We start from the raw sequence: 14,361 nt of genomic DNA, 5'->3' as shown, positions 1-14,361 counted from the left end.
ATAAGAAAAAAGTGTTCATGAGTAACACAAACAAATTTAAGTTGGCAAAAGAGTGCACATTAGTGGCACAAATACTTCTCTAGCAAGAATAAGTTGAAAAGTTTGGAAAAATATGTGAATTTTCGTGTCAAGTTTCGGGACGAAACTTCTTTTAAGAGGGGTAGATTGTAATCCCCCGTAATTTATTTATATATTTTAACGTATATTTAATATATTTAAATAAGAATTTATGAATTTTAGAAATAAATATATAATTAACGTATATTTATTTATTACATTTTAATATTTTCAACGATTTACGAAATCGAAAATAATTTTAGAATTTTAAGTTGAAAAGAATTTGAATTACGAAAATTGATTGAATTTAGAAAACGATCCTATTCAGTTTTGGATTCGAATCATAAAAGCCAAATCCTAATTCTAGCCTACTTGGGAAAGCCCAACATCAAAACCCAAACCTCAAACCATCACCCAAACTATTTCACGTAAAACAAATCAAAGCCCTCCTCTTGTTCCTTCTCTCTGTTTCACGTGAACTCAAACCTCATCCCCCACACTGCCGTTTTCTGTCCTCCCTTCACGACCGTCGCTAGCCAGCCGCCGGACCTACATCAACCGTCGTCGCCGGTAAGGCCTCTCACCACTTGTTCGTCGCCCTCCCTTTCTCCCTCGTTCCTCTTGTATCTTTCGGTTTGTTCCCATCCTCATTCACTGTTGTTGTTCGAACCAGAATCCTCCGCGAACTTGCTGCCGCCGAGCATCCTGCCGCCGTCAGCGCAACCCTGACTGCCGGCCACCGCACGGTAGAACCCTCCTCCTTATTCTTTCCTTTCCTTTTCGTTTTCTTCCTTTCCCTTATTGCTTTTCGTGGCTGACTTTGCTCGTCCTCACAGCCACCACCAACGTGTGCCGCCGCCCTTACTTGCAGCCACCTTTGCGACCACCTGCTGCCGCGACTCAACCGCCGGCCGCCCAAACTCTCCCTCTTTTCTTGGTTATTTCTTAAACCCTAAGTAAACTAAATATTTTGATTTTATTTTGTTTATTTAATTTATGATTTGATTTAATAAATCTATGATTTTTATGAGTTAATTGGATTTTCAGATTTATATAGTATGTTCAAATAATATATTTAATTTTCAGATTTCCTAATTACATTGAAATATTGATTTTTTTTGAATATTTAAAGTATGAAAATTCAAGGTTTTTATGATTGTAAATCATGGTAGGTTGAGTATGGATTATTAAAATTATTGTTTCAACGTTCTAGGCATGTTAAATTGGCCTTGGCAAAGTTTTAAACGAGTTTATATTGCTGGAAATTTAAGTATGATGCTTTGAAGAGTTTTCAACGAATTTCAATAATTAATTCAATAATTATGATGCTAGGAAATCAAATGTTCAAGTTTTGTTATTGGAGAAAAGTTCTAAATATGTTTAGGATGCATTTAGAATGCTCTCTTATGGTTATCAATGATTAGGAATTGATTGGGAATATTTGTTGGTTGTTTTAGGCGGGGAATTCTCTTTAGGCGACTTTTGAAAGTGTTAAAGTGGCCTATCAATTTGTTTACACAAGGTACGTACATACCTGCGTGCTTGGAATGTGTGCTAATTGTTGAAATCATGTTGAATTTGTTGTTGAACTTGGTGATGTTGATATTATGGACGAACTTGGTTATATGGAATGTGCATGTTTAATACTGTTGGACAAACTTATTGAACTTATTTTGCCCTATGAGAACTGTAACATGTTAGTATGGATGATTGATACAAACATGTTGGTTGGGAACACTAGATTATTCTATATGATTGGTTTGGATCGATTTGTTGTTGTTCCCTTTCTATCTTTTCACTACTTTATGAGGGCGGTGGACCTTGTTTAGTAAGTTGAAACTTTATGCCCATATACAGGGTTGCTCATGGTTAAAGGAAAGATTGGATAAATTGGATTGAGTCTTGATTGATGCTTTTATGATCACTTACTTAATTCCAAGATAAAAACAGTTGTGAACAAATGTGAATTGTATGTCTTATGTGATTGTTGAGTCATAACGAAATCTCAATTGTAAATCATGTAAAGTGAAACTGAGTAGCAATAGCTTTAGACTGTGCACGTCTAAAGTGACGGACAAACAGGAGTTGGGGTTCATGGTGGTAGCCCATGGCCTTTTCTGGGACCGGATTGATCACCGTGTTCTATTTTTATTTAAACGTTCCTCGATATCGCAGGTCACTGAGGTTACGGAGTCGCGCCCGTACCTCGTCTTCCTTAGTGAAGACTTCTGGATGGACAACTCGGTCCATTGTCTATTTCAACCAAAATAATATTATTGTCATAAGTCTAGCCTAGTCTAGTCAAGTATGGTCGTCAAATTATCGTGTTTTGTCTGCCCTTACTTATGTTTAATAGTATCATGTTAGGGTTCATTTAATAGTATCATGTTAGGATAATTATTGTTTTAGTATGTAGTACTCAGCTTTGCTGATTACGTGCTTTGTTTGTGTGTGTTGATCATGGCTATGCCTTATTGATCCTGTGATGACCCATCTTTGGTGAGCAGTCTCTAAGGATCAATAAGTGTTGCCCATCTACAGGTTTGAAGATGATGCATCATTGGGGATCGGGATTAGAGAGCTTGTAGTTATATTTGCTTTATTAAGTGATTTGGTTTGTTAACTTAAATTTGAAATTTGTCGTACTATTCGTATTTCCTTATTTCAGTTAATTGGTTTTGGACCGAATATGTAATAAGATTAATTATGAACCTACAAGTTAGTTTTATGTTTTCCGCTGCAAAATTCTGAATAAGTCGTTACGTTTTCACACGGGCGATAATACTTTGATAATTCCCTACAGTTATGTTTAAAAAGAGGTATTTTAGAAAATGGGAATTGTCGGGGAGTTACAAAGTGGTATCAGAGCTTATGGTTTTACTTCAATAATTTTTAGGCGCCTAAACTAGCTATTTTTCTTAAACGAATTTCCTAGAATTGAACTTCTACTTATTATATCATTCAAAAATGCGTACTTTTTTTTGGGGGACCAAATTCATTTTATTTTGTTTGAAAGTATATTAATATTTCTTATTTAAGTCCAGAATTAACTTATTTATTCGAAACTTTTCGTTTATGTGAATTAAGTACGTTTTTCTTTATTTTCGAAATTAAATTAAATATATTCGGAAAAAAAAAAATTCTTATTCCTTAAGTATATTTATTCGTTTAATAATTATTCGTTTAATAAATATTTATTCGTTTATTATTTATTCGTTAATAAAAAAATTCTTATTAATTATTCGTTTAAAAAAAATAATAATAATAATAATAAATTTTTTTTATTTTATTTATTCGTTTATTATTAATTCGTTTAGTAAACTTTTTTTTTTCTTACTAGTCGTTCTTGTTTTATTCTTTAAAATTTTCAATGTTTGACCTATTATGATTTATTATGAGAGATGGGTAATATAGGAAAGGGCATATAGGATAGAATTATATGTGCATTAGTAGTTAATTGCTAGCATAAGAAGTTGATTGCTATGTGCATGTGTTAAATGTTTAAGTGTTGCATGTAAATGTGCATAGAAATTGTTTGATTCCACCAAACTTATTGTGTTATCGAATTTTGATTATGATTTGGTTGGGAAGTCATTAGTGAGACCTGAAATTGTTTATTTCAGAAATAAAATATTTCTTTCTAAGTATACCAACATAGGATCTCTCGAGAAGGATCGATATAGAGATCACTGATATTTTTGTGAAGAAAGTGGTGTTTAGATGTGAATACATTGCTAGGATAATGTTAAGTGAAGTTTCGAACCTAAAATAGAATATATTACTCACAGGTCGCACTCTAGGATGGCCAACAATAATGACCTAGCTGATGATATTCGCCTCTTGGTGGAAATATTGACCCAGGAAAGAACTGAGCGCCCCGATTCTGCAGGGGACATGTTTGAAAGGCTTGCGAAAGTTAAGCCACCATACTTCAAGGGGCAATCAGACCCTACCTTCTTAGAAAATTGGATTAGGGAGTTTGAGAAACTGTTTGAGGCTGTGAGTTGCCCTAGGAGTATGAGAGTAGGTCAAGCTGTCCTTTACCTAAAAGATGAAGCCGATCTGTGGTAAAGAAAGAATGAAACTAGGCTAAGTACTGCCGAGGGATTTAATTGGGACTCATTTGTTGTTGCATTGAGGGAAAAGTTTTATCCTCCTTTTATAACAAAACGAAAAGCGCAGGAATTCATAAACCATGGGATGGGGAGTATGACCATTGCTGGATATTATAGCAAATTTATAGCGCTGTCGAAGTTTACACCTGAGGTTGTAGCCACAGAGGAGATAAAGGCTCAGATGTTTGAGCAAGGGTTGACCGATGAGATCCAGTTGGGATTAGGTGGAGAAACCTTTACACCTTTAGAGAATGTGTTCAGAACCGCCCATATTCATGGTTTACAGTCTAGAAGGGACAAGAAAAATGTTGTTGGGGAGAAAAGAAAAGAGTTTGATGCTGGGAAAAACCGAGGCAATTTCAAGAAGAATAGAAACGTGAATAGGAATGAGAGTGGAAATGGAAATTTTCAAGGAAGAAGCAATCAGGGGCACCACAACAACTCGAATCAATGTAAGAGAGTGCATCATTGCAAGATGTGCAGTAGCAATCACCCTGGTAAGAACTGCAAAGGAGAACTAGTGACCTGCAACTATTGTCAGAAAAGGGGGCATAGGGAGTATGAGTGCTTCACTAAGCACAGAAAGGAACAAAATAGTAATGGAGGTGGAAACCATGTGAGGTTTAACAAGTCTGGAGGTCAAAATTCAAAGCCTGGAGGGGCACAAGACAATCAAGAGAACTATAATAAGCCTGCAAATGATAACAACAACCCAAATAAAGCTCCAGGAAAGTTGTACATGATGAATCAGAATGAGGATGAACGATCTGCCGATATAGATTCTGGTACTTTTCTATTAACCTTGTGCTAGTTAAAGCATTAATTAATTCGTTGGCAACTCATTCTTTTGTTTCGTCATCTATTGTTAAGAGTCTGAATTGAGTAGATTTTGAGGTGATCGATTTACCTGTTAGTGTATCTACTGGTGTAACCATAGGGTGTACCAAGTCGTTTAAGAACTTGCCTTTGAAGATAAAAGATTGCGCTTTCCTTCTGATTTGATAAAGTTTAATCTGAGGGACCTAGATGTAATTCCGGGAATGGATTGGCTAAGTTTGTACAAGGCTAAGATAGACTATGAAATTCAGGGAGTGATTTTAAGGAACCTTATTGGGAAGTTGACCTCATATAGATGTTTTGAGAAGTCCAAGAACCTTCAGTTGATTCTGTAATGCAAGTGAGGAAAATTATGAATAGGGAGGGTGAACTATATTTTCCATTTTTGTAGTGCGTTAGAGGTGAGTAAAGAAGTTGGAGTGAAAATCGAGGATGTTCCCATTGTGGTGGATTCATTGATGTGTTTTTGAGTGGAATTGCGAGTATGTCACCTGCTAGAGCCTTTGAGTTCACCGTAGAGTTAAATCCTGTATCGACACCTATATCTAAAGCACCTTCTAGCATGGCACCTCCTGAAATGAGCGAATTAAGACACAATTGCAAGAGTTGTTTCGTTAAGGGGTATATTAGGCTTAGTACATCACCGTGGGGTGCTCATGTGTTGTTTGTTAAGGAGAAAGATAAGAGTATGGAATTCTGCATCGATTTTAGGGAGATAAACACCATCAAGAACAAGTATCCTTTGCCTAGGATAGACGACATATTGGGTCAATTGAATTGGGCGAGTGTGTTCTCGAAGACTGAATTGTGTTTGAAGTACCACAAATTGAGGATAGCTGATAAGGGCCTAAGACCTCATTAGTCATTATGGGTTTAGAGTAATGTCTTTTGGGTTAATCAATGCACTTGCCATATTTATGGATTTAATGAATAGGATTTTCCACGAATTCTTAGATAAGTTCGTCGTTGTATTCATTGATGGTATCATGATCTATTCAAAGAATGAGAAAGAGCATGACAAACACTTGAGGATTACTTGGAGACGCTTAGAAAGAATCTAGTTTTATTAAATGAAGTATACAAATCTTGAAGTCATATGTGTATAAGTGACATCGACGGAAAAGTGAAGGACTAAATTGATTGAGAACTATGTTACGCAAGGGAATAAATTTAAGAGAAGATCTGAGTGGTCCAGGATCGTTAGAAATCATTTGTTGTCTGGAAAAGATGAAAAGAAATACATGAATTGGTGAAAGAGCTAAGAGTTAAGCCCCAAAGTTATACATCCGTGAAAGACATAAGGAGGTTTGGTAAAAAGGAAAAGTTGACCAGAAGGAGTCTCTGTAGATCCTGCTAAGATTCAAGCTGTGAGTGAGTGACCAATTCCAAGAACGTGTCTGATATCTAAAGTTTTCTAGGCCTAGATGACCATTATAGGAGGTTGAGAAAGACTTTTGGAAGAAAGCAAAACCTGTGTTATGGATTTTAAGGGTAATTGGGAAGGCCACCTAGGTTCGATTGAATTTTCGTGCATCAATAGTTATTATGCGAGCTTTAAGATGACACCTGTTGAGGCATTGTGTGGAAAGAAGTGTAGAAACCCAACTTGCTACGATTTTAGTGGAAATATAGCATTGGGGACATGATTCGTTGAAATAGGAATATCCAAAGTTATTCCCTGAGATGAGTTACGACGGCGTAACTCGTTTTCTTTAAGAGGGAAGAATGCGATATAACTTCGCGCTTTTTACCTAATTTTATGGTGTTTTTATGCATTTTTATGCTTATTTTAGAAAATTATACATGTTGGTGCAAAGTAAATAGATTCTCCGCATAAGAAAAAGGTGTTCATGAGTAACACAAACAAATTTAAGTTGGCAAAAGAGTGCACATTAGTGGCACAAATACTTCTCTAGCAAGAATAAGTTGAAAAGTTTGGAAAAATATGTGAATTTTCGTGTCAAGTTTCGGGACGAAACTTCTTTTAAGAGGGGTAGATTGTAATCCCCCGTAATTTATTTATATATTTTAACGTATATTTAATATATTTAAATAAGAATTTATGAATTTTAGAAATAAATATATAATTAACGTATATTTATTTATTACATTTTAATATTTTCAACGATTTACGAAATCAAAAATAATTTTAGAATTTTAAGTTGAAAAGAATTTGAATTACGAAAATTGATTGAATTTAGAAAACGATCCTATTCAGTTTTGGATTCGAATCATAAAAGCCAAATCCTAATTCTAGCCTACTTGGGAAAGCCCAACATCAAAACCCAAACCTCAAACCATCACCCAAACTATTTCACGTAAAACAAATCAAAGCCCTCCTCTTGTTCCTTCTCTCTGTTTCACGTGAACTCAAACCTCATCCCCCACACTGCCATTTTCTGTCCTCCCTTCACGACCGTCGCTAGCCAGCCGCCGGACCTACATCAACCGTCGTCGCCGGTAAGGCCTCTCACCACTTGTTCGTCGCCCTCCCTTTCTCCCTCGTTCCTCTTGTATCTTTCGGTTTGTTCCCATCCTCATTCACTGTTGTTGTTCGAACCAGAATCCTCCGCGAACTTGCTACCGCCGAGCATCCTGCCGCCGTCAGCGCAACCCTGACTGCCGGCCACCGCACGGTAGAACCCTCCTCCTTATTCTTTCCTTTCCTTTTCGTTTTCTTCCTTTCCCTTATTGCTTTTCGTGGATGACTTTGCTCGTCCTCACAGCCACCACCAACGTGTGCCGCCGCCCTTACTTGCAGCCACCTTTGCGACCACCTGCTGCCGCGACTCAGCCGCCGGCCGCCCAAACTCTCCCTCTTTTCTTGGTTATTTCTTAAACCCTAAGTAAACTAAATATTTTGATTTTATTTTGTTTATTTAATTTATGATTTGATTTAATAAATCTATGATTTTTATGAGTTAATTGGATTTTCAGATTTATATAGTATGTTCAAATAATATATTTAATTTTCAGATTTCCTAATTACATTGAAATATTGATTTTTTTTTGAATATTTAAAGTATGAAAATTCAAGGTTTTTATGATTGTAAATCATGGTAGGTTGAGTATGGATTATTAAAATTATTGTTTCAACGTTCTAGGCATGTTAAATTGGCCTTGGCAAAGTTTTAAACGAGTTTATATTGCTGGAAATTTAAGTATGATGCTTTGAAGAGTTTTCAACGAATTTCAATAATTAATTCAATAATTATGATGCTAGGAAATCAAATGTTCAAGTTTTGTTATTGGAGAAAAGTTCTAAATATGTTTAGGATGCATTTAGAATGCTCTCTTATGGTTATCAATGATTAGGAATTGATTGGGAATATTTGTTGGTTGTTTTAGGCGGAGAATTCTCTTTAGGCGACTTTTGAAAGTGTTAAAGTGGCCTATCAATTTGTTTACACAAGGTACGTACATACCTGCGTGCTTGGAATGTGTGCTAATTGTTGAAATCATGTTGAATTTGTTGTTGAACTTGGTGATGTTGATATTATGGACGAACTTGGTTATATGGAATGTGCATGTTTAATACTGTTGGACAAACTTATTGAACTTATTTTTCACTATGAGAACTGTAACATGTTAGTATGGATGATTGATACAAACATGTTGGTTGGGAACACTAGATTATTCTATATGATTGGTTTGGATCGATTTGTTGTTGTTCCCTTTCTATCTTTTCACTACTTTATGAGGGCGGTGGACCTTGTTTAGTAAGTTGAAACTTTATGCCCATATACAGGGTTGCTCATGGTTAAAGGAAAGATTGGATAAATTGGATTGAGTCTTGATTGATGCTTTTATGATCACTTACTTAATTCCAAGATAAAAACAGTTGTGAACAAATGTGAATTGTATGTCTTATGTGATTGTTGAGTCATAACGAAATCTCAATTGTAAATCATGTAAAGTGAAACTGAGTATCAATAGCTTTAGACTGTGCACGTCTAAAGTGACGGACAAACAGGAGTTGGGGTTCATGGTGGTAGCCCATGGCCTTTTCTGGGACCGGATTGATCACCGTGTTCTATTTTTATTTAAACGTTCCTCGATATCGCAGGTCACTGAGGTTACGGAGTCGCGCCCGTACCTCGTCTTCCTTAGTGAAGACTTCTGGATGGACAACTCGGTCCATTGTCTATTTCAACCAAAATAATATTATTGTCATAAGTCTAGCCTAGTCTAGTCAAGTATGGTCGTCAAATTATCGTGTTTTGTCTGCCCTTACTTATGTTTAATAGTATCATGTTAGGGTTCATTTAATAGTATCATGTTAGGATAATTATTGTTTTAGTATGTAGTACTCAGCTTTGCTGATTACGTGCTTTGTTTGTGTGTGTTGATCATGGCTATGCCTTATTGATCCTGTGATGACCCATCTTTGGTGAGCAGTCTCTAAGGATCAATAAGCTTTGCCCATCTACAGGTTTGAAGATGATGCATCATTGGGGATCGGGATTAGAGAGCTTGTAGTTATATTTGCTTTATTAAGTGATTTGGTTTGTTAACTTAAATTTGAAATTTGTCGTACTATTCGTATTTCCTTATTTCAGTTAATTGGTTTTGGACCGAATATGTAATAAGATTAATTATGAACCTACAAGTTAGTTTTATGTTTTCCGCTGCAAAATTCTGAATAAGCCGTTACGTTTTCACACGGGCGATAATACTTTGATAATTCCCTACAGTTATGTTTAAAAAGAGCTATTTTAGAAAATGGGAATTGTCGGGGTGTTACAAGGATCGTTTCACTCTTCGGCTATTTTGATTACCTACAAGCACGAGTATTTCCTTCACTATCCCCAGTGGAGTCGCCACTGTGAGGGGGTCGAAAAAGCGCGAGGCTAATGCGTGACCTTGTCCCTCGTGGGTGTGACGATTATTTTTATTCAATCAAGTGTAATTGGATTTCCTGTGAGTATACACCCAATTGACTAGTAATATAGGAGTCGCCATTCAGTTTTTAACAACAATGAGAAAAACTGACAAAACCCGGTTATCGTGACATAAAGGGAGTGCAATTATGTTTGACCACGACGGCCGTAGGTTCCCTTGTGATCCCTGGTGTGGGGATCTCTCAATATACACCCGCAAGGTAGAGATTGAGGGTTCGGGGGACTGTAACTACCGAGAGGTGTAATTCGCTCGTCGATAACTCCAGAGGCAGGATATCCTTACTAGCTCAGCATAAATAATTGAAGGGACATGCGTTAACTATTAAACTAATCTGAATTGATTTTAGCAATATGCAACATATAATACTAATTCGATCGTGATTATCTGATTTAAATAGCATTAAGGGACCTAGCATGATAATCCGATTTCCCAAAAATATTATATTTGTTAGACGTGATAGAACAATCATATTAGGTTAGTTTAACAGTTCATAAAAAGGGCGAGGAAAGCAGTTAAATCATCGAAAAGGGACACATTACGACGCACCCTTGAGAGGTGCGTCACGGTTCTCAGAAAACTAACCACTTTGACTTTGCTATTTCTCCTTTTTATTTAACGAATCTCGATTATGGGACAGGATACGTTCTGTTCGATTTATGGATCGATTACGACAGAACGCGTGAACAGTTTCGCAGCGAGAGGCTTAGGCTAAGGGGTTTAGAGTCAATACTCAGAATATATTATGTGTTGTTGTGTTGTTTCACATCGAAACTAGGGGTCTATTTATAGGGAAGAGTTCGTGGAAGGATAGAATTGCAGAGTTCTAATCCGCAAAGAATTAGGAAAAGAAACGTACCCAGGTATTTTCAGCGCCCAGGCCTGGGCGCCGAAGATTTCGGCGCCCAGAGCCAGGCGTTGAAAATAGGGTCTAGGCAGTTTTTGTTTAGTCAGATTCGGATTCTAAAATCCGTAGAGTTTGAGATTAATTTGAGTCTCTTAGCGCGTATCAATTTGTGACGGAATGCGTCTGGGCCCGTTACGAACTCTAGGTTCGTTAGGATTTTAATTAATACGTAACTCTTATTTCTGAATCCTATTAGGAATAGGATTCTCGCGGTTTTCTATCTCATTTAGGATTTATGTTGGAATGCAACACCTAATTCTGACAGGTTTCTATCTTTTATGATTTGCCACTTTTAGAAGCTACCTTTTACGGCAGTTACTATTTTTAGCAGGTTTCCATAAATAGCAGGTTTCGGGTAAAATGAAATGGGGAATCGAGATTCGTTTATTTTATAGGAGATGCATTGTCAAGTGGAGTTTTTATGCTTTCATCATCGAACCTTTCCCTTGCGGGAATGGGGACAAAAGTAGGTGTCTACAATGCCTAAAAGAAGAGGGATCAAAAGAAAAAACAACAAAATAAGAAAAAGAAGAATCAAAATAAGGAAGTGAAAAAGAATTAGGCAAACTCTCCTCAAGAAACTCTTTTTGTTTGGCAAAATTACTTTCACCCTCAATTAGAATCGATTTGAGCACTTGAAAACAACATGGAGAAAAAATCTCTTCCTCACCATCATCGAGGCACTCACTCAAGGAGGGATGAGTAGGAATATAATCCCCAATACTCAATTCCTCAATGTCATGCGTCATAGGTGGCAAATTAGTCTCAAAATCATCTCTTTCCATGAAGCATCTCGAATGGATTCATTTAGAAGGTTAGAGACTTCTCCCATGCGTTTTACAAAAGTTTGGGAAGCAACCTTGAAATCTCTAATAAAAGAATCCCTTTTAAGGTTTTCTTCACAATCCAAATGAGTTATGAAAAGGCAAAACTCGGACAAAGAAATGACCGACTCGGATTGCAAAGCATTAAGAAATTCATTGTGGAGAAGCTCATGGTGGAGAGACGTGAAATCATCAAGTGTACACGATTCATCATTTTGAGGGATAGAGATAGTTGCCATTTTTTTAGGAATTTTCAAAATAAAACGAACAAAACAAATAACTATTCACAAAGACCTAGACTCATCCAACTAACACAAACTAATGCAAACCGAAGTCCCCGGCAACGGCGCCATTTTGATCGAGGAAGAAAACTAGGTCGTTACTAGTCTCTCCTAATCAAACAAATTACCTAAACTAACCCCTAAACACAAGTAAAGCGGTAAGCAAGGGTTGAAATCCACAAGGACTAATGTGCGCTAATTTATGCTAATCGAACAACAAGCTAGGTCGAAACGGGGTTTTGGAAAATCCTAATAGACTAAAACTAATTAAACTAAACTAAGAAACCAAAAGTAAAAGAGATTAGGGAATGGGTAAAACAACAACAAATCATGGAATGGACATAAAAGAATTGAAAACGGGGAAGATTCACAAGCACTACATGATAAGCGTTGAATTCACAAATAGCTCCAACTATCTCCCGACTTGCGAGCAATTTCCCTAAGCACCAAGGATGAACTCCCGTTCTACCCTATCATACCCGGGGTAAATCAAAGTCCCAATTCAACCAAATAGTTAAGTTTAGGTCTTTAATCCCTTTCCAACCCAACTAAACTACTCCAAGCAATCATGAAACACTTAATTGATCAAGTTAAATGCAACATATATGTATCGGAAATGCTTAAACATGTAATAATTTAATCATGAAAATCCCTAATTTCTAATCACAAACACCCAAACCAATCAATGTTGAGTTTTCACCAAACCCTAATCAATAAACTACTCCATAATCATAAAAACACAAAATTTATAGAAATTAACAACTAAAAACATGATTCTAAACAATAACAATAACTAATCTAAACATGGATAATTAAACTAAACATGAACAATTAAACTAATTAAACAAATAAATGAAAACAATAAATAAAGAAATAAACGAGGAGAGAGAGTAAGAAATTTCTCATTGATTAATGGTAGAAATCTTGAACAAAATTGCCACACTTGAATTCAAAAGCCCCAATTTTTCATTGATTATTTCTTACTTTTCTCTCTTATCCTTTTTCTCTCCTCTATTCAAGTAGTTATGGGATAACTCTCATTCTCCCACAAACTACTCTTCAACCGCCTCTTACTGGGGGTATATACACTTCAAAAAATGGCATTTGGAAAGACATCATCAAACAAAGCATTTCATATTTTCGCACCTTTTGTAGCTTTAGGCCTAGCGCGTAGTGTAGCCATAGACTTAGTAGCCTAGCAGTAGCGTAGCAGTAGTTTATAGCATTTCCCACGTGTATTGATGAACCTCTAGTAGTTACCTTAGTGTATTTTCCAAGCATTCACCCATGGAGGGTAATCTCTTCATGAATTAATATTTTTCCAATGCTTATTACATATCAATCAATGATATTTGCTTAACTTTGCATGTTGTTTTATCAAGCACTTTATTTCAAATTAACTTTGTCATAAAAATGATTGGATTTGGTGATTTCTTACAAATTACTCGTTCACAAGCGAGGTCCCTACATAATAAGGTCAACCGTCCTTTAAGGGAAGTACCCCTAAGCACTTTTATTCGCCCTACAAAATAAGGTGTTATTGCTTGTTCGCGTATAGTGTCAACAATCTGGATCATGTCCAAATAAGAACCCATATATTCAGATAAAAACTGATATGTCCACATCTTATCCAGAAAAGAATCGACCCGTCTAGAATCCAGATCATGTCCAGACCAGAACTCATATGCATGTCCAGATCAGAATCGATCTATCTAGATTATGGATTATTCTTGCGTGAACTTGGTCTACAATAATATTAATGTGAACCCAAAATCAATATTTTTCTCTAGCACCCTTTTTACACTCATAGAGACCTTTATTGTTTATATAGTACTTATTATAAATTAAACACCAAATTCTTAGATATAGTAACCATTTTTTGAAGCATAGTAACCCCATGTTTTTAAAAGCTCATTGTGACTTAAAATCACGTTATTCAAGCACAACATGTATCAACGACACCAATTTGATATTTTTTTCATAATAATCCTAATAAAATGCCAAAATAAATTAGGAACAAGTTGTTGACTATATTTTAAGGCATGTCCACAATAAATTTAGTGTGGACCAAGTCAATTTAAGAATTGGTGCCAGATTATAACTGATCTTTCCAGGTCTCCGGATCATGTTCAAATCAGTACCCATATGTCCAAATCAAAACCGATTTGTCAAGATCAGGTCCATTCAGAACCCATATATCCAAATCAAAATCGATATGTCTAGATCATGACCGATCTGTCAAGATTATGTCCGGATCATCAATATGTCTAGATCATGTCAAGATCAAAAGCCATTATCCAGATCAAAATCGATTTGTCCGGATCAGAACTGAACACCCATACGTCCAAATCAAAATCGATTTGTCAAGATCATGTCTAGATCAGAACCCATATGTCCAAATCAAAATTGAATTGTCCAGATCATGTACAGATCATAATCGA

At 36.1% G+C, this 14,361-nt stretch overlaps 1 long non-coding RNA gene across 1 annotated transcript; it reads left to right on the top strand.

Annotated features, from left to right (window-relative positions):
• The first annotated feature begins 496 nt into the window (after positions 1–496).
• Positions 497–1,013, top strand: LOC130465912 (uncharacterized). Its single transcript, XR_008925933.1, has 3 exons — positions 497–627; positions 731–803; positions 894–1,013. It is a non-coding gene; the product is annotated as an uncharacterized lncRNA (long non-coding RNA).
• The last annotated feature ends 13,348 nt before the right edge of the window (positions 1,014–14,361 follow it).

This window comes from Spinacia oleracea, chromosome 1 (genome assembly GCF_020520425.1).
Source record: "Spinacia oleracea cultivar Varoflay chromosome 1, BTI_SOV_V1, whole genome shotgun sequence".
Lineage (NCBI taxonomy): Eukaryota > Viridiplantae > Streptophyta > Magnoliopsida > Caryophyllales > Amaranthaceae > Spinacia > Spinacia oleracea.
Note: the sequence above shows the minus strand (reverse complement) of the source record. Positions and strands in the feature narration are given on the sequence as shown.